This window comes from Vombatus ursinus, unplaced genomic scaffold (assembly GCF_900497805.2).
Source record: "Vombatus ursinus unplaced genomic scaffold, bare-nosed wombat genome assembly UNPS02014864.1, whole genome shotgun sequence".
NCBI lineage: Eukaryota > Metazoa > Chordata > Mammalia > Diprotodontia > Vombatidae > Vombatus > Vombatus ursinus.
Window position 1 is genome coordinate 17,682,814 of NW_020954642.1, and position 21,136 is coordinate 17,703,949.

The 21,136-nt window shown below is 42.8% G+C and overlaps 1 pseudogene; it reads left to right on the forward strand.

The window, feature by feature from the left end:
• Positions 1 to 20,275, forward strand: part of LOC114027937 — a 26,312-nt pseudogene extending 6,037 nt beyond the window's left edge.
• The last annotated feature ends 861 nt before the right edge of the window (positions 20,276 to 21,136 follow it).

Consider the following 21,136-nt stretch of genomic DNA (forward strand, 5'->3'; position numbering starts at 1 on the left):
TCCATCCATCCATCCATCCATCCATCCATCCATCCATCTTTCCATCCCCACTAGCTATCATCCCATACATCTCCTCCCTTTTATGACTGGACATCTCTTCACTATTTCCAGTCTGGCTTCCAGTCTCCAGATCAGACCTACAGTATCCCGTCTCCAACTACCTCAAAATGTATGTCCCATGTACATTATAAACTCAACATCCCCAAAACTTTCTCTTTCCCATCAAGCCCTTCCCTCTTCATAATGTCCCTATTATTTGTTAAAGGCACAATCATGCTCTAGTTACCCAGGCTTGTGATCTAGGTGTCATTGTCCACTACTCACTTACTTTCCCATATATCCAATCTATTGCCGGGTCTTATTGTTTCTACCCTTGTTACATATCTCATAGACACTCACTTGTCTCCTCTGGCACAACCACCACTCCTAGCGCAGGCTCTCACCGCCTTACACTTGGACTAATAATGCCTGCTTGGTTTGCCCCTTTGCCTATTCTCTCCCTGCTCCAGTTTATCCTTCACTCAGCTGTCAGTGATCTTTCTACATCACAGGTCAGACCATCAGCCCCTTATTCAATTAATCAGTCAGTTAACAAGCATGATTTAAGCACTTGTTATACGCCAATTACTGTGCTAAGTGCTTGGGATACAAAAGAAAGTCAATTCTTACCCTCAGGGAGTTCACTTCTAATGGGAGACAATATATAAATAGCCATAGAAATACAAAATATACGCAATGAAAAGGAGAAGCAATCTCAGAGGGAAGGTGTGACAATTGTGATTTTTGAAATACATTGTCATGTTGTTGTTATAAGTGGTAGGACTCCAACATAGAGTCACAGGGTAAGTGATCCTAAGGACCATAAAACATTTAAGCAGTAGCAGAGAGCCAGTACTTTCACAAGCCCTGACTTATTCTGATCCTGTGACTTACCTCAGCTCCTGAATGGACTCCCAGCTAACTGCATGACTGTGTTCAGGCACCCATTCTTGGAGTCCCTGAGTCAGGCATCAATAAGGAATCCTGGGGAACTTCCCCACCACACTGGGGTCTGATTAAGAACGTCCTCTATCACATATTGTGCTGATTGTCTCAACCAAACTTCCCTTTAAGGGATGACTGACCTACTCACTCTCCATTCTGAGAGCATACTCCCACCAAGATCTTGCCACTGTATGATTCTCCTGCATGTGAGTGCCCTAAATCTATCTGTCAATGCAGGTTGTCATAAAATGTGTGTGTGTGTGTGTGCATTGATTTCATTTTTGCCTGCTTAGTTCACCACATGGTAATAAAGCTCATGCTTCTCCTAGCTTCCCCAGGACCAATTTTCTATAAAGCCTCAAACTGGGGTCCTTGCTCTGGAAAGCCCTAGCAGTGAGGGGTGTGTTGGGGGAGGGGGAGGAGGAAAGATGAGATCTCTTGAAGAAGGTGGGATTAGAGCTGTCTCAGATTCCTTCAAGGAATTCCAGTCATGGGGATAGCCAGGGAAAGTCAGACTTGGGAGGCAGAGAGTTGTATTTGGGGAAGACAAGAAGGTGATATCTCTGGACTGCAGAGTTCATGGAGAGGAGCCTGGCCTCCTCCTACCTCTCTAGTCTTCTCACACTCTTTCACATTCTCTGCCTCCTTCCTCATCCTTGAAAAAGATATTCCATTGAATGTGTTCATTTTCACTCCTCCTCCTTCTGGCTTCCTTCAGGACTTGGTGCTAATTCCACCTTCTGCAAGAAGCCTCTCCCTGCCTCCCACACTGCCAGGGCCTTCCCTCTGGGATCATCCCCAGTTTTTCCTGTAAAGATCTTCTTTGGGCACAGCTATTTGCATGCTATCTCTGCCATTAAACTGTAAACTCCTCGAGGGCAGGGACTATGTTCACCTTTCTCTGTTTGCCCAAAGCTTGGTATAGTGCCTGGCACATAGTAGGTGCTCAGTAAATGTTTCTTGACTTGACATTCTAATAGAGGAAGACAAAACCGAAAGGAGAGCTAATAAAAAAGGAGAGGAAAGGGAGAGTGGGTCAAGGCAGCTGTTGGAGAGGTGGAAGGGATCAGGGAGTAAGCTGGAAAGGAAGGAAGTAGCATGATAGAGGCTCCCCCTGAAAGGCACAGTGAGCTATGGAAAGAAGCATGACTGGGAGTCCTTCTGGTGGTGGAATTCAAGATCTGTGTCATCAATTTACATCTGTAAAATAAGAACAGCAACAGCTAGCATTTGTATAGTCCTTTAAGGTTTACAAAGCACTTTACAAATAGTGTCTCATTTTATCCTTGCAGCAACTCTGAGAAATAAATGCCATTATCTTCCTCATTTTAAAGAGGAGTAACTGAGGCAGAGGTCTAGGTGACCAGACCAAGCTCACCCAGCTAGTAGATGAACACTGGTCTTGCCAGGTCTAGGTCCAGCAGTCTATCCAGCTTATCATCTAGCTGGAGGAAATGGTCTTTAAATCTCATAATGCTATTAACCTGGTGCTCTTCTTCTGAAGTCTCCAACCTTGTCTAATATCTGGCTTTCAGCACTGGGGATGAGCAAGCACCTGGCAACTGGGGTTTCCTGGATCAGGTGGCTGCCCTGAGGTGGGTCCAGAAGAACATTGCCCACTTTGGAGGAGATCCTGGCCGTGTGACCATCTTTGGCGAGTCAGCCGGGGGGATGAGTGTTTCCTCACATGCAGGTGGTAAAGAAATGACCCCAGACTGGAGGGGACCTCTTGTAGCCAAACCCAAGGTCTCCAGGGGGGAGGAACCTGCGGCCTCAAGGCCTCATGTGCCCTTCTAGATCCTTTGACTGAACTCAAACTTTACAGAACTAATCCTTTTATTAAGGGGATTTGGTCTGTGAAGTTTGGCTTCGATCATAGGACTGCACTTGAGGACTTGGAGGGCCACAAGTGGCCACAGGTTCCCCAGCCCAAGATGGACCTGAGATTTTCTTGCTCTCCTCTTATCCTCCCCCCTCTCAGAACCATTGGGGCTGATAACTTCTTACTCTAAGTCTGGCACCTGCCCTTGATTTCATTTGGACACTCCCCTGCAGTCCCCTTCCCTAGTCCCAACTAATCATCTAGGCCCTTCTTCCTCTTATTTTACTATTTGGAGTATTTTACTTATTTTACTATTGGAGATAGATGATGACTTATCTCTTTTTAAAGGCTTACTAACAACTTCGAGTAAGAGCAAAAGAAATATACAGGGTAATGAAGAAATGATTCAAGGCCCAATATATCCACAATTTTGCCATTTAGGTTCACCTGTTCCCAAAGCTGCTCAGAGCCTCTCTGTGCTTTCCCTGCTGGCCTTTGTGACCAACTGTGGCTATAGACCAGCTCTCTCCAGTCTTTGCCAATGAGCCTCTGACTGCTTAGCATGGCTGGCCCTCATTGACACACATAAATCCATCCGGGGGCTTAGAGGCAAAGATCATCTGGTTTGGTAGCCCTCCCCCAGGAGTCTGCACATCACTGACATACTATCCAGGTGGTAAAAAAGCATGGGAGGAAGACTTTAGTGTAAGGACTATGCTAAAAAAAAAATAGCTGATGGGAAAGTGGGAAATTCCCATGATAAAGTGGGAAAAAGTGTTGGATTGGATGTCATTTGATCCTCACAACAGCCCTTTGTTTTCTTGTAATCAATAAACAAGCAATAATCAATAGATAATGTGACCTTATAAGGAGGCAGGGCATAGGAACAGCAATACTGGGTTACACAGCAAAGGCATCTCATCATACCCTATTACTGAACTGCCCATAGAGTCCCGGACTATGGCCAAGGCTACTTAGCCCTCCTTTCTGTCTAACTATCTTATAAGCCTGGCTGTACCAAAGGACCCAAAGGCCAGGGTCCCATAGAGTGACCTCTGTTTGGGACTGTGCTATACGGGTAGCTTAGGGGTGTGGCAGGTAAGTAACAGTCCTGGCCTTCAGACTCCCAGTCTCCTCTGTCTGTGCTAAGCTAGGAGTGCTGGGCCTTCCCATGACTGCTTCCTCTTCCGCTCTGCTGTGCTTTGCTCCCCCAGGTTCTGTCCCCCATGTCCAAAGGCTTGTTCCACAGAGCGATCATGGAGAGCGGTGTGGCCATCCTCCCTGGCTTGATTTCTTCCAGCTCAGAAATGGTTGCAAATGTAAGTTCCTTGTTCTTAGGTCTTTACAATGCCTCTTATCCTTCCCATTGCCCTTCTGGCTCTCCTGGGCTATAAGAGGGTGCACTGGAATGCCATTGAATGTTCAAGCTGAAAGTTACCATAGAGATCATCTAGTCCAGCCCCCTCATTTTACAGAGGAGGCAACTGAGGCACAGAGAGGGAAGACTGAGTTCCTGGCTGTGCCTGTGATTTTAGATAAGGCATTTCCTTCTCGGGGCCTCAGTTTCTTCCTCTGTAAAAGTAAATTCAATTAGATGGTTTGTAAAGCCCCTTCTAGCTCCAAAGTCTATTTTCTGATATCCCCTGAAGAGGAGGAAAAGTTCTTCAAGGGGCCCAGGTACAGGTTAGATGGAATGATCTAGAAGGTCCCTTCTACCTCTCTAGTACTTCTCTAGTTCTCACTAGTGAATTGTGCAAGGTCACACAGTAAGTTGGTGACTGAGCTGGGACCAAAATTTAAGTCTCTGAGCCAATTTCAGGGCTCTTTCAACATACCAGACCCAATCGTGTGTTTTTTATGGATATTTAGGTCTTTTTTCCCTGAGGAAATGATAAACTCTTTGGGAGCAGGGAACGTGTCCTTGTAACCTGCCCCTGACCATTCTTATGCCCATTGGCTGACACTGAGCCCTGTACAGAGAAGGCTCGTGATTGAGGGACTCACCCTCTTTGGCAGTCAGACAGATTCCAGCTTGGTTTCCTTTTCACCATTACTGCATCATCACCTATAGAAATGATCCTTTGCTATGTTCCTGATGAGTATGAATGGATTACTCTATTGTGATACAGGCCAGGGGTTCCTCAATCAGAATATTTGTGGGTGCCTTTTTGCAGGCCATTGCCAATCTGTCTGCTTGTGATGGACACAGTTCTGCCTCCATGGTTCAGTGCCTCAGGAGCAAATCTGAGGGAGAGATCCTGGCCATTGCCAAGGTATGGAAGCTGAGAAGCAAGGGTTCCAGTACCAACAAGAGCTGCCAAAACAGCTCAGGGCAGGGCTGGACACCCAGCCTTGACGCTCTTTCTTTCCATCATCCATTGGTGAGGATTGAGGGGAATATCTTGGGCATGTCACTCTCTTAGCCTCGATTTCTCCCTACTAACTAGATGATCTTCAAGGATATTTCCATCTCCAATATTCTTGGTCTGAAGGTCCCTTCTAGTTCTGATGTTCTGCTTACTAGGATCTCTTCTACCTCCAAATCTTCTGTGCTCTCAACATTTTTTTTTGTGCTAAGGTTCCAGCCCTTCTACTCTAGACATACTATGTCCTAAGAATCCTTCCAAAATTCTGCATCTTCACATTTCAGGTTGTAAAGTTCTACATTTTTTCATGCTCTAGTCTCACAACCCTTCCCACTCAGACATTCTCTGTTTAGAGAATCATAGCCTTAGAGCTGGAAGGATCCACTCAAATCTGATTCTAACATTCTGGGTTCCAACATTTTTTGTTAAAATTTCCTTCCCCTGCTGATATTCTATTTTATAAGATTTTTTCCAGTTGTAACATTCTATGCTCTAACATTCTATAAGCCAAGGTACAGAGGATGCAGCTAGGTGGGTGCAATGTTTAGAGTGCTGGGAAAATGGAATTGTGTTCAAATCTAGCCTCAGACACTAGCTGTCATTTAACCTGTTTGCCTTAGTTTCCTTATCCAGAAAACAGGAATTATAATAACACCTCCATTCCAGGGTTGGTGTAAGGATCAACGGAGATAATAATTGTAAAGTGCAGATTAGTACAGAGACTGGCACATAGTTAGCACTATATAAATGTGGTGATGATGATGATGATGATGATGATGATGATGATGTTGGAGGTGGTGGTAGTGGTGGTGGTCCCTTCTCCCTCCAGTATTCTGTTCTTGGTCTTCTTTGAGATCTAACACCCTATATATCTTTGGAAGAAAGAATCATAGGTGTGGGAAGACTCTTTCTATCCCCTGGGATTAATAGCTCTCATCTAAATATTCCTTTCATAAAATACATTTTATATATATTATCTCATTTCAATAATTTTGCAACAACATTGTGCCTTTGGTAGTACAAGTATGATGTCATTCCCAAATTTCAGACTTGGGAATTAGAACCATTAACTGGAAGCAGCAAGAGGTCAGGGAGCCATGTGCTTTTCTATTTGTATCCTCAGAGCCTAGGACAGTTTGTGGATTGATGGATTGACTGGATATTTAAAAAGGAGGAAACTGAGTCCCAGAGGGGTTATGTGACATTGCCAAATGTCACACAGTTTGCAAATATCAAGACAGTTACTGCAGATCATTAGAACCAAGATATTTATTCACCATATCACATTGCATCCTAAAAGAATTCACTTAATAGTGTTAGAGCCAGATTAAATACTAATACCAAATATAATTGCATCTAATTGTTCAGTCACTTTTTAGTCGTGTCTGATTCTTGGCAACCCCATTTGGTGTTTTCTTGGCAAAGATACTGAAGTGCTTTGCCTTTTCCTTCTCCAGATCATTAATAAAATGAGGCAAACAGGGCTAAATGACTTGCCCAGGCTCACACAACTAGTAAGTATCTGACACCAGATTTGAACTTAGGAAGATGAGTCTTTCTGACTCCAGGCCCGACGCTCTGTCTACTGCGTCACCTAGCTCTGTCTACCTCTAATTACTCTGTCCATTAGCCATATTGACTCTTCTTCCTTCATTCTGAAAACTCTTATGTTTTTCAACCTGATTTGATGACGGTTTCCTCACCTGGAAAATGAGAGGGCTGGACCAGATGATCTTCTGGAGTACCTTCCAGTTCTAAATCTACAACCTTATGAACATCCTTTCCAAAGCACCTGGGAGCTCAAGTTTCATTTTGGTCACAGCGAATGCCAAGGAGATGGGAGAAGAAAGGATTCCTGACTTTCAGGCAAATCCAAGCCTGATATTCAGATACTGAACAGTTTGCTGCCTTTGTGGCTTTCCTGCCTTATCTTATATTACCTCCCTGCATACGCTCTATGCTCCAGCCAAACTTATCTGTTTTCAGTCTTCTAAATGTTCCCTATACTCTCTTACCTGTGTGCCTTTGTTCAGGTGTGTCTCATGTCTGTAAAGTCCTCCCTTCTTATTATCATCCTGGTTTATAAAGTGCCTTTCTCATAACAATCTATGAGGTAGGAGGTGCAAGAATCATTATTCCCATTTTATGGATGAGTAAACCTCTGAGGAGGTCTCAGTGAATAGAGAACCAGGCCTGAAGTCAGGGAGACTACTAGCTGTGTGACCTTAGGCAAGTCACTTAACCTCTGTTTGCCTTAATCTACTGAAGAAGGAAATTGCAAATCACTCCATTATCTTTGCCAAGAAAACCCCATGGATTATATTGGTGTGCTATGGTCCATGGGGTCATGAAGAGTCAGACACAACTGAACAACAACAACAAATCTCCATGGAGCCTAGAGTCAGTGACTTCTCCACTTCTCCACCATCACACAGTCAGTAAACATCAGACATAGGACTCAAGCCCAGGTGTCTCCCAGTTTTCAATCCAGTCTTCCTTCCACCTCCACCTGCTGCTCTCATAGCCCCATTTTGTCTCTTGAATTATTCCCCATCCATTAAAGCCCAATTCCAATGCTCCCTTCTAGGAAGCTTTATGGGAAAAGATCTTGACAATAGTCTAGTTCAATGAACTCATTTTGTAGGGGAGGAAATTGAAACCAGAGAGATCTCATTTGTCTAAAGTTACAGAGTCCATTAGTGGTTGAACCAGGACTAGAATCCAGATCTACTGACTTTGAGGCCATGGCTCTCCTGTCATTTATTCCAGAAGCATTTCTCGATCAGCTTCTGTGTCTGACCTGGGGGGACACAAAGTTTCGATAAGGGATGTTTCCATGAAGGAACTTGCCTTCTTAGGGGAGAGGGTTTTGTGCCATAGACAGGTAACAGAACCTAAGTGCATAGGAGGAGTCACCAGCACATGGGGTGAGAACTCTGAGGAAGGAAAGGATCCTTCTGGCTGCCATATCACAGAAGACATTGTGGAAGCTTTGGCAGTTAAGTTGACTCTTGAAGGAAGTGAAGTATTTCAACAGGTAGCAATGGGGGGACAGTCATTCTAATCATGTGGAGATAAGTGAGTCAAGGTAGAAAGGTAGGAAAATTTGGCTGACTTCCAGTGGAGAGCTGGGAATCCATTGTTGGTGAAACATGATGTACTTGGCATAGGCTAGAGTCCACATAGTATGAGATAAGGCTGGAAAAGTAGAATAGAGGGTTCTGAATGCCAGGCTGAAGTGTTAGAGGTTTTCTTTGGGTAAAGGGGAGTTATGGGACACTTTTTTAATGCAGTGGAGTGTCATGAACAGATCTGAGATAGCAAAGGGGTGTGTGTGTGTGTGTGTGTGTGTGTGTGTGTGTGTGTGTGTGTGTGATGAATTAAAGGAGGAGACAGGGAGGCCAGTTTGGAAACTGTTGCAAGAGTCCAGATACATGAGGACTGCTAGGTAGTACAATGGATAAAGCACTGGTCCTGGAGTCAGGAGGGCCTGAGTTCAAATCTTTCCTCAGACACTAACTAGCTGTGTGACCCTGGGAAAGCCACTTATTGAAAATAGAAAAAAAAAGTTTAAGTAAGTGATAAAAAGTGTCTGAAATGGGATGGTAACAATGGGAATGAAGAGAAAGTGATACAGGTAAGGGAGATTATGGAGATAGAATTTTCTATTAAATATTCTTTTCTGTTTATTTTAATTTTTATTTCTTTTTTTCTGCTTCTTTCTTCAGCATTTCAAGATAATCCCTGGAGTTGTTGATGGGCAATTCCTCCCCAAACATCCCGAAGAGTTGCTGGCTGCAGGAGAGTTCAACCACATCCCTTCCATTATCGGTGTCAACAATCACGAATATGGCTGGGCTATTCCTTTTGTAAGATCCTAGCATGTTCTATCCTGTGTCAGCTTCTTTCTGATCTCAACAGTTCATACTTCTCTAAAGAATCACAGACTTTCCAAATTGATTAGGAGCTTGGTGGTCATTGAGTCTAAGTCAGAGTTGCAGGAGAATCCCTTCTATAACATACTGGACAAATGGCTATCCAGCCTCTGTTTGAAGACCTCCAAGGAGGGAAAACCTCCTGCCTCCTGAGGCAGCTCCTTCCTCTTTTAAGCAGCTCTCACACTAGGACAAGGATCATTACATACTTGGAAATTTACTTCTTTTTAAACTTCTATTTGTTGCTCCCATCTCTGCCCTTATGGCAAATGGCACCTGTGAAATGCTTCTTCCAGGTGACCATCCACCAGACAATTATAGACAAATATCGAGTCTGCCCTGCCCCAAGTTTTTTCTTTGATCAGCAAAGTAAGTTCTTTCAACCCATCCCTGTATAGCAAGATGATGACTCCCTTCTCAGTTGCTCTTTTTTCTGGCTCAAATGTGATGCCCAGAACTGAACAAAAGGTTGCAGATATAGTTATCCCTTCCACATTGCCATGATTAAGTGTGCAGTGCCCCTGCCATCTGGAAATTCCATATAATATTTTTTGGCCCCCTCACCCTTCATACCAGAGAAGAAGACTGAATTATTATGGTATTACAAGATAAAATATATTATATAGTGCTCTATATATATTTTATGCATTTCTGAGTTTCTACACTTTTTCTGTGTCATCTGATGGCCTTAGCCTATTATCTGTGGCTTCCACAAAACTCTCCAAAAATTCCCATTTAATTTCTTATGCCTACCCATAATATGTCAGAATCATGTTGAGGAAAGTTGTGATGAGGAAGGGCTACCTGAAGTTCCCCAGAGGCAGAGTACAAAAGGACTCTCACCTCCTTATTCTTGGAAGCTGTGCCTCTCTTAACACTGTTCAACATTGAGCAGTGTTTTAGGTTGCCATATTACCCTGTTGACTCCTTATGGGCTTGTGGTCCGTTAAAATCCCTAGATCTTTTTCAAATAAATTGCCTTCTAACCATGCCTCCCTCATCTTGGGATTATAAGACTTTGTCCCCATTAATTTTGATCCTAGTGACTGTGGTCAGTCCAAAATGCTAGCCTGTCAAGTCCTTTTTTTGGATCCTGACTCTATTATACAATATATTAGCTGAACCTACTGACTTTGTGTCATCTATAAATTTGCCTTTTTATAATCAGAAAAGTTACCCTAAACAGGCTTCCATTGAAGAATCAGATCAGAAGTGATTTTACCTTTGGTTATTTTCTCTATGGATGGCTCATTCATACACAAGTCTGCTCAGAAGGACAGGAAGAGAAGCCCAACTAGGCCTAGTGCCTTTTTGGATAAAATATCCTCTACAAGTCTTCTTATTTTTTAAAATTTTTTAATTGTGGGGGGCAACTGGGGTGAAGTGATGTTCCCAGGGTCACATAGCTAGTAAGTGTCTGAGGCCAGATTTGAACTCAGATCCTCCTAACACCAGGTCCTATGCTCTATCCACTGTATCACTTAGCTGCCCCAAGTCTCTTTATTTTAAATGAACAGTGAATAATGCCAGCTGACATTAACATAGTATTTTATCGTTTACAAGAGAATGCTCTCATAGTACCTGCTGTGATGTTTATCACACTAATGTGTTTGTCCCCATTTTGTAAAGTAGAAAACTGAGGCTCCCAGGAAGGACATTATTTAACCCCAGTCACACAGCTGGGACTAGAACCTGGGCCCCCTCATGGGATACTAGGTCCCTTTCCTATGGACTTCAGGTCATCATATCTAGAAGCCATTGACTCAATATTAATTTTAAATATAACATTATATTAAGGACCATTTGTCACCTGCCTCTTTAAGCATACACATGTGAAGTCAGACTGTTTGCACTAGTCAGAAAAATAGAATTCTCCTTGCATCATTTCCAGCATGATGTGTTATAGTAAGCATCAGTCACTGTTTAAGGCCACAGGTCATTATGAAGATACCATGACCTCTGTTTATCAAGTACTAGGCATTACCCACCATTTTGCAAAATAACTTGAGAATCATTTAATATATATTGGGCATAATTCAATAGTTACTAAGCAAATCTATGGCTCTAGTTACTTCTTAAAGGGTAAAATGACTAGCTTGGATTAGATTTGTTTAAAAAATGCATAAATTTTATAAAATTCTAATGACCATTCACAGTGTGCCATTTTCTCTACACAGGAAATGGGTATTCCTGGATTTAAGGAAAACATGGATAAAGAAAGTGCCCAATCAACATTGCAAAATTCATTTTTGGTGAGATACCAGTTAATCAAGATTCTTTTTATAAGCACCTACTACCTAGCAGGCACTGGGCTAGACACAGGGACACAGTGAAATAGTTCATGCCCTCGAAGAACTTACATTGGATAAAGGAGATAACTCGCACATCCAGAGATAGATGGAAAACATTCAGAGAACAAATCTTGGGGAGAGGGGTAAGATACTAGCAGCTGGAGGAGGAGGGAACCAAGAAAGATGTTCTATAGAAGGTGCTATTTGAGCTGAGGCTTGCCAAAGCAAAGCCATGGGGATGAGAGATGGAATGGGAAGTGTGGGGAACCAGAAGATTGGCGTAACTAGACCATAGAGTGTGAGGAGGATAATCATGTATACTAAGACTGGATGGGTCCAAGTTGTTAAAAGCTCTAAATACCAAACAGAGGAGTCTATATTTAATCCTAGAAGTAATGGACATCTACTAGAATTTATTTAGTTGGGAGAAGGGAGTAAATTGCTCAGATCTGTGCTTTGAAATTCACTTTGGAAGATGGAGGATAGATTGGAGTAGGAGATCTGAGGCACAGGGACCAATGAGGAGGCCATTAAAATAGTATAGGAGAGAGCCAATGAAGGTCCTTCCACCTTCTGACTTTCTTCTTTCGTAATCACAGGGTGGGAAGGGACCTTGGAGACCCCATGTAGCTCTCCTTTCCTTGAGTCCCATATCCCTTCTACACCATGCCCAACAATAAGTTGTCTAGTATCTTCTTGAGAAATTTAACCCAGAAAGAGCAAACCCTGGTGGGAAGGTGGTAAAGAGACCTAATGAGACCCAGGATCTATGAATAGCAGGCAAACTTGTGTGAGCTTATTCCTTGTGGTTGTTTAGTTGATGAGTCATGTCTGATGCTCCATGACACCTTTTGGGGGTTTTCTTGGTGAAGATACTGGAGTGGTTTGCCATTTCCTTCTCCAGCTCATTTTACAGGTGAGGAAACTGAGGCAAACAAGGTTAAATGACTTGCACAGGGTCACATAGCTAATACATGTCAGAGGTCAGATTTGAACATAGGTCCTTCTTACTATAGAACCAGTGCTTCATCCAGTGCACCACCTAGCTCCCTTGCTCATTGTTTATAATCCACCAGTAAACATTCCCAAACAATCCACTGCCAGCTACCCTCATCCTCCTATTTCTCTGTCTCTTCCTGGGTCTCCTACAGGGTCTTGCTCCCGAGCTTGTGCGTTTGATGATGGAAGAGTATTTAAGAGAGGCTGAGGACCCAGGAGACTATTGAGCTCAACTCCAAGATATGATGGGGGATTTGCTCTTTGTTATTTCTGCCCTCAAAGTGGCCAAATATCAACATGGTGAGTATGGTATTGACCCTTTCCTGAATCAGTATAAGAATGTTGTCTCTCCTGGGCAATGTGTCTGTGTCACCCACACACTCACATAGAAGGAGGTTCCTGTTCTGGCTTTGCCATCAGAGTGTCCAGCCTGGTTAAACCCCCTCATTCACCTTCCTTCTTCTCTTACCCCCACCTAACTGCAGCCGGCGTGAGCTCTGTGACCATTGTCTACAAATCCTAATGATAAGAATTAATGATAACCCACATTTTTATAAGCAGAAGCTCTTATCTTTTCGTGGGTGTGCAATATGGACCCCTTTGGCAGTCCAGGGAAAGTTATAGATCCCTTCCAAAGTGATGTTTTTAAAGGTATAAATAAAATACATGGGATAGAAAACCAATTACACTGAAATTGAGTTGTGAAAGTGCTCAAATAAAAAAATAAATTCAAGGACCATTCCAGAGTGTTTTGTTGTTATAAAACACTTTACAGTCATTTTCTCCCTGGATCCTCACAACAACCTCATCCCAGTGGATCAATCATTGGACCTGGAGTTAGGAAGACCTGAGTTCAAATCCAGACTCAGATACCATCTAGCTCTGTCATTCTGAGCCAGTCATTGATCCTGTTTGCCTCAGTTTACTCAAGTATAAAATGGAAATGATAATAGCACCCCCATCACAGGGTTGTTGTGAGGCTCCAATGAGACATTTGTAAAGCACTTAGCACAGTGTCTGGCACAAAGTAGGTAATCTATAAATGCTTATTCATAGGGCAGCCAGGTGGCACAGTGGGTGGAGTGCTGGGCCTGGAGTCAGGAAGTCTCCTCTTCCTGAATTCAAATCTGGCCTCAGACACTTACTAGCAGTGTGACCCTGAGCAAGGCACTTCGCCCTGTGTTCCTCAGGTCCTCATTTATAAAATAACCTGGACAGGGAAATAGCAAAGCACTCCAGTATCTCTGACAAGAAAACCCCAAACTGGGGTGCTAGGTGGTGCAGTGGATAGCGCACCAGCCCTGGAGTCAGGAGGACCTGAGTTCAAATCCAGTCTCAGATCAGATACTTGACACTTACTAGCTGTGTGACCCTGGACAAGTCACTTAACCCCAATTGCCTCACCAAGAAAAAAAAAATGAAACAAAAAAAAAAATATGTTTGGCAGCCAGGTGGCAGAGTGGATAGAACACTGGCCCTGGAGACAAAGAATAAAAAATAAAAAACAAACAGGGCCATGAAGAATCAAACATAACAAACAAACAACTTCACACAAATGCTTATTCCCTTCCCTCTGGGGTAGCCAGACCAGAGATTATTATCTTCACCTCACAGTTGAAAAAACAGCCTCAAAGAAGTAGAAAGACTGTCGTGTCAACAGCAGGGCCAGGATTCCAACCCAGGTCCTGTTGCACCAGACCCCGCCCTTGTCCTGCCTCACAGCATCACTCTCGGACAGCATTTGTTAAGGGGTTGCCCTCCAGGAGCTTGCCTGTTGATGACCAGCTACCATCTCCCCCCACCCCAGGGGTGGGGATCAGGCCAGGGGCCCCTGGCATGTGGCCCTGCCCTGTGCTCAACATGTCACTAACCACGGGCACTTCTTTCTTTGCCTAGGTCCCAGCTCTCCAGTCTACTTTTATGAATTTCAGCACCAACCAAGCGTACTTAAAGACGTCAAGCCAGCTTTTGTGAAGGTGGACCATGGTGATGAGGTGCCTTTTGTCTTTGGAGTGCCTTGTAAGCGGTGGAGATGGAATGTAGTGGGAAGCTGTGGTTTGGGATGGGGGGCAGAGAGGGCAGAATCTCTGGGTCTGTAGCCTGACTTCTCCATCATCTACCTTGCTCTCTCTGACATCAAACAAACAATAATGCCTTACCTTTCCCCAAAGCACCTTTGCATACATCAGCTCATTTCATAATGATAATAACAATAGGTAAAAGTGGCTAGCATTTATATACTGCTTGAAGGTTTACAAAGTGCTTTGTATATGCCATTCTCATTTGATAACCTCAAAACAGCCCTGTGAAGTAGGTACTGGTGCTATCTCCATTTTATAGATGAGGAAACTGAGGCTGAGAAAGGTGATTCTTGGCTAGCCAAGAGTCACAGGGCTAGTTAAGTCAGGATCTGAACTCGTGATTTCTTGGTTCCATTTTCAGCACTTAGCCCACTTATCATCGAGCTGCTGTTTGATCTTCCCAAATACACTGTGAGGGTCTGGGTTGGGGGAAGGGAGGGATTGTGTCTGTTGTACAGAAGAGGAAACTGAAGTTCAGAGTGAGGAAGAGACTTATCTAATATCAAAGAGTTAGCAGATCTGAGCCCAAATCCAGCGTTCTTTCTGCCCTTCCAGGTTCCCTTAGGAGGCACTGAACAGGGGCCCAGCTGCCTGAGAAGAGCTTTTGGTTTTATTTTTTATTCTTTGCATTTGCATCTCCAACCCTTGGCACAGTGCCAGGGATAGAGGAGGCAGTTAATAGTCACCTGGTTGACTGAGTGATTAGAGACTAAGGTATCAGCCTTGGAAGTCCCCTAATTAGGATTAGGAAACCTTCAGTCTCTAGGCTACCTGTGGTCCTCTAGGTCCTCAAATGTGGCCCTTTGATAGAATCCAAACTTTACAGAACACATCCTAAGAGACTGAATCAGCTATTCAGTTCAGTTCAGTTTACATGATTAAGCATATCCAACATGCAGATCCTTCTGTTCAACGCTGAGGAAGACACAAAGATAAATAAGACACAGTGTCTGACTTCCTGAAGTTTACTACCCAGAAGGGAAGATGACGTACAAATGCAGAAAAAAAAATTCCGTATGTCAATGGACCACTGACCTCACCAATAGTCTCATCCTCTCCTCTGGGTAGACCCTACGCTGTCACACCATCTCATCCTGTGAGATTCTTGTCCTTGTGCTTCCGGAAATTCTGCAGACAGGATCTGCCCAACATGCTGGAAGCTTTCCCTCCCTCCCTTCTTCCTCTCTTGGCTCCCTCTGTCTCTTACTTCCTTCTTCCCTCTCTTCCTTCCTCTCTTCCTCCCTCCCTCCCTCTCTTTTCTCCAGCTATTTTTGATTCATTTTCTCTACCACTGCATCCATTTGTTGATTGTTGGACAAAAGGCTCACATTTAATGATCTTTGGAGTTAATGTTTGTAGATGGTCCTAAATCTGTCTTTTTGGAAGTCTTCTCTCCCTATTTTCACCTTCATGCTCCAATCCTGGCATAACTGGAGGGCCAGTTTATACCTTTATTTGTTTGGTGACTTGCCATGGCCAAAGAATTCATTACCTTATGGGCCAGCTGCTGCTGCTGCTGACCTTATCTGCACAGCCCCAGGCAGAGGTCTTGAATGGCAGCATTGTCTGGGGCAGGAGCCATATGCAAAGACTTTATAGTTACTAGAACTTATGCTATGCTATTGTAGCTTAGAACAAGAATAGTTACTATAAATAATATTTATAATAATCATTCCATTGTTATAATTAGATATAATAAAACCTATTATTATAATGGTAGTATAGTTTATCTAATACTTTATTATAAGATTATGCATAATAATAAGTATATAATAATATAATAATGATAGCTAGCATTTTATAACACTTTTACAAGTTTTGTAAAGAGCTCTGTAGATATTATTTTTTTAAAAATTTGTACTCCCAACAACCCTGGGGCACAGTTGCTATTATTTTCCCCATTTTTCTTTTTTGTTGTTGTTAATTTGGTATCTTATTTTTTCTCCAGTTACATGTAAAAATCAATTTTTAACATTTGTTTTTAAAACTTTGAGTTCCAAATTCTCTCCTTTCCTCCCTACCCACCCCCCCCTTATTGAGAAGGCAAGCAATTAGATATAGGTTATACATGTGTAGTCATGGAAAATACTTCCACAATAGTCATGTTGTGAAAGACTAACTATATTTCTCTCCATCCTATCCACCCGTCATTTATTCTATTCTCTCCTTTGATCTTGTCCCTCCTCAAAAATGTTTGCTTCTGATTAGTCCCTGCCCCAATATGCCCTTCCTTCTATACCCCCCTTCTCTTATTCCCTTCTACTCTACTCTCTTACAGGCTAAGAGATTTCTATACCCAATTGAGTGTGTAGGTTATTCCTTCTTTGAGTTAATTCTGATGAGAGTAAAGTTCACTCATTCCCTTTCACCTCTCCCCTCTTCCGCTCCACTGTACAAGTTTTTTCTTGCCTCTTTTATGTGAGATAATTTACTCCATTCCACCTCTCCCTTTCTCTTCCTCCCAGTACATTCCCCTCTCACCCCTAATTTTATTTTTTAGATATTATCTCTTCATATTCAACTCACACCTGTGCCCTCTGTATATATATATATACTCCTAACTACCCTAATAATGAGAAAGGTCTTATGAGTTACAAATATTATCTTTCCATGTAGGAATATAAACAGTTTAACTTTAATAAATCCCTTATGATTTCTCTTTCCTGTTTACCTTTTCATGCTTCTCTTGAGTCTTGTATTTGAAAGTCAAATTTTCTATTTAGCTCTGGTCTTTTCTCTAAAAAATGCATTAAATTTCTTATCTTATTGAATGTCAATTTTTCCCCTCATGGATTAGACTCAGTTTTGCTGGGTAGGTGATACTTGGGTTTGGTTTTTTTTTTTTGTGTGTGATTTTTAAAAAAAAAATTTTAGATTCATTAATTTATTTATTTTTAGTTTTTAACATTCACTTCCACAAGAACTTGAGTTCCAAATTTTCTCTCCTTCTCATCCCTCCCCCAACCCCAAGACAGCATGCATTCTGAATACCCTTTCCCCTAATCTGCCCTCCCTTCTATCCCCCTCTTCTCTTATCCCCTTCCTCTTCTATTTTCCTGTAAGACAGTTTTCCTTGATAACTTCTTGAAAGACGATGTCTAGGATCTTTTTTGATCATGGCTTTCAGGTAGTCCAATAATTATTAAATTATCTCTCTTGGATCTGTTTTCCAGGTCAGTAGTTTTTCCAATGAGATATTTCACACTGTCTTCTATTTTTCATTCTTTTGGCTTTGTTTTATAATATTTTGATTTCTCATAGAGTCATTAGCTTCCTTTTGCTCTGTTAAAATATTTAAGAAATTATTTTATTCAGTGAGCTTTTGGATCTCCTTTTCCATTTGGCCTATTCTGCTTTTTAAGACATTCTCCCCACTGGCTTTTAGGACCTCTTTTGCCATTTGAACTAGATTATTTTTAAGTTGTCATTTTCCTCAGTATTTTTTTGGGTCTCCTTTGCCAAGCTATTGACTCACTTTTCATGATTTTCTTGCACAATCTCATTTCTCTTCCCAGTTTTTCCTCTACCTCTCTTACTTGATTTTCAAAATCCTTTTTGAACTCTTCAATGGTCTGAGACCAATTCATATTTTGTTGGAATCTTTGGATGTAGGAGCTTTGACTTTGTTGTTTTCTCCTGAGTGGATGTTTTTATCTTCTTTGTCATCAAAGTAAGTTGCTATAGTCAGATTTTCCCTCCATTCTTTGCTTATTTGCCCAGCCTATTACTTGACTTTTTAACTCTTTGTTAAGGTGGGGTTCTGCTTCCAGGGTGGAGGGTGAACTGTCCCAAGCTTCCGAGGCTTTGTGTAGCAGTTTTCAGAGATACTTCTAGGGACTTGTAAGTTTTCAGTTCTTCCAAGGTGATATGATCTAAGGAGAGGTGTTTACTTCTCTCCCGGCTTGTGCTATGGTCTCTGAGTGGTCACACTCTCTCTTTTGTGCACTGGAATTGTGAGAGGGTCCCCCCTCCACTGCTTCCACAAGTTGTGCTATGCTAGTGCTCCTCCTAGCCCTAGGACTGCCACCCAGGACTGCAACCCAGATCCAAGTATGGGCAAAGCAACAGAGTCCTGCCTCAGTGCTAGCAAAGAGACCCCTGTAATTTCCTTCTGACCAGTTATTTGATCCCCTTACTGTCTGTGGACTGAGAGTTCCAGAAGCAGCCACTGCTGCTGCTGCTGCAGCTGCAGATTCAGTCACTCCCAACATCTGAACCTGGTTTGCTGGGGCCATGGTTATGGTGGGGCCCAATCCTCTCTCACTCAGGTCCAACAGTCCTGTCCTCAATTATTCCCATTTTTCAAACAAAGAAACAAAGGCAGACAGAGGTTAAGTGACTTGCCCAGGGTCACTCATCTAGTCAGTGTCTGGGGTCACATTAGAACTCAGGTCTTCCTGATTTCCAATCTAGCTGCATTACTTTGTTTTTTGGGAAGAGACTCAGTTATGGAGTCAGATAGAGTAAGTCAACACAAGCCCTGGGAGGTCTTGTAGGAGGGGAGTGACATGATGGAAACTATTGGAGGAAGATAAGTACAGTGGCCAGAGCAGGATTGACTGGGTGGTTATGGCTGGTGACTGAAGGAAAGGAGGCCATTGGGTCTGCATTTTGACCTTAACCAAGATGTTTCTTTTTCTGTTCCTAGTTTTAGGTGAGGGAAGAGAAGAGGAAAAACTCCTGAGCAACAGGATAACGAACCACTGGGCAAATTTTGCCCGTCATGGGTAAGAAAGCTGCCTCTTGGTTTCCCGATGATTTCCCTGTGGGATGATACCTGTTCCTAGGCACATAAAGGTTTCCCATTTACATAGAAGTTCCCTGAATGAAATCTGTTTGGGAACAAAAAGTTAAATCAAGTTAGAGGCAAAGTGTGGTGAATAAGCATAGCCCTCCCCAAGTTTATGGCTGGGGTTGGAGGGGTTATTACTCAGGCAGACTCATCCTACACATGGGCATTGTGAAAGGAATACAAGAAAGATCAGCAACTCTCTCGGTCCTCACCATCACCCTCAAGTCTCAGTTTTTCGCCTTTGGGAAATATTAGGACAGGCGCTAGTGGCAAGAGACTTGGATTTGGAATCTAGAGCTGTTGTATCTCATTCTTTGTGACCTCATCTAGAGTTTCCTTGGCAGAGATGCTAGACTGGTTTGCCATCTTTTTTCTCCAGTCCATTCTATAGATGAGGAAACAGAGGCAAATAAGCTTAAGTGATTTGCCCAGGGTCACACAACTAGTAAGTATCTGAAGCTGGATTTGAACTGAGGTCTTCCTACCTCCTGGCCTGACTGTATCCACTGCACCACCTAGCTGCCCCATTGAAAAGGACTCCAATGATATGAGTTCAAATCCAGACTTGGTTACTTATTCCATATGTGAGTCCTTTCACTCTTTGGACCTTACAACTAAGGTCCATTAGAAAAGTGCAACATGAAAGATGAAGACCACACTGCTTAAGGATGGGTGAACAAGCTCTCCATGGGTGCTACCACTGTCAGCCTACACCTACCTTGGGGCCCCTTCCTTGGCTCTCAGGCTGAGCTGATGTGGCTGGCTACATTTGCCAATGGCGTGGCTCCTTTCATTTCTAAATGTTTGGTTTTTCCTCCCAGGGACCCAAATGGTGCAGACCTTATTCGCTGGCCAGTCTATGACCAGAAGGAAGAGTACCTGCAGCTGAATTTGCAGCTGTCTGTGGGAAAGAGTCTGAGGAATGATAAGTGGGAGTTCTGGACCAAGACCTTGCCTCAGAAGATGAAAGAATCACAGCCTGAAAAAGCCCGGGTGGAGCTGTGATCTCTAAGCATAGCCGTTTTTGTAATTGTTGCAGACCAAAAGCACCCAATCAATTCCTTTGAGTAGTTCACTGGTCTCAGCTAAAATATATTGCAGTTTTGAGGGAAATACTTTGGCTTTCACTCATTACTGCTATGGGAGAGGAATTTAAATGATATCCAAAAGGAAAAAAAGCATTAATAGAGTGCTTACTCTGGGCTGTGCACTGTGCAATGGAAACACTTTTACAAATACCATCTCATTTGAAAGAGATCTTCCTATTCTGAAACACTGAGAATCTGATGAGACCAGTCAGTTCACCCTGTCTCTAGAGGAAAAAAATGACTAGTCCATTTCATAGAATTATAGTGGAGATGGTTTTATTGTCTGTCATTGTATCTCTAGGGCACTTGATAGGAGAAGAATTAATGCATGTTGATTGATTGAATGATAGATTTAGAGCTGGAATGGATATTATTGAACAAGAATGAACACTGAGGCCCAGAGAAGGGAAAGGACTTGTCCAAGGTGATGCAGACACTAAAAACACTCTCAAGGTCCCCCTTAAGAACTTCAGAATTGATTGGATGAGATGGGAGACACTGGCAAAGGACCCCTCAGCGTGGTGTGCCCACATCAAAGAAGACGCTGTGCTCTTTAAGGAAGTGGAATTGCAGTAGCTCAAAAGAAACGTGAAATGCACAAATTTAGAGACATCTCTGCTCGAAATGTTCATATGGACCATTTGTGCCTGACCTGTGGTAGAGCGTTCTGAGCTCATATTGGTCTGCTCAGTCACAGGCAGACACACTGTTCCTTGACTTGACCAGAATAATGGCATTTTGGTCCTCTTTGAGAACAAAGGACACCAACCAAGTGTCT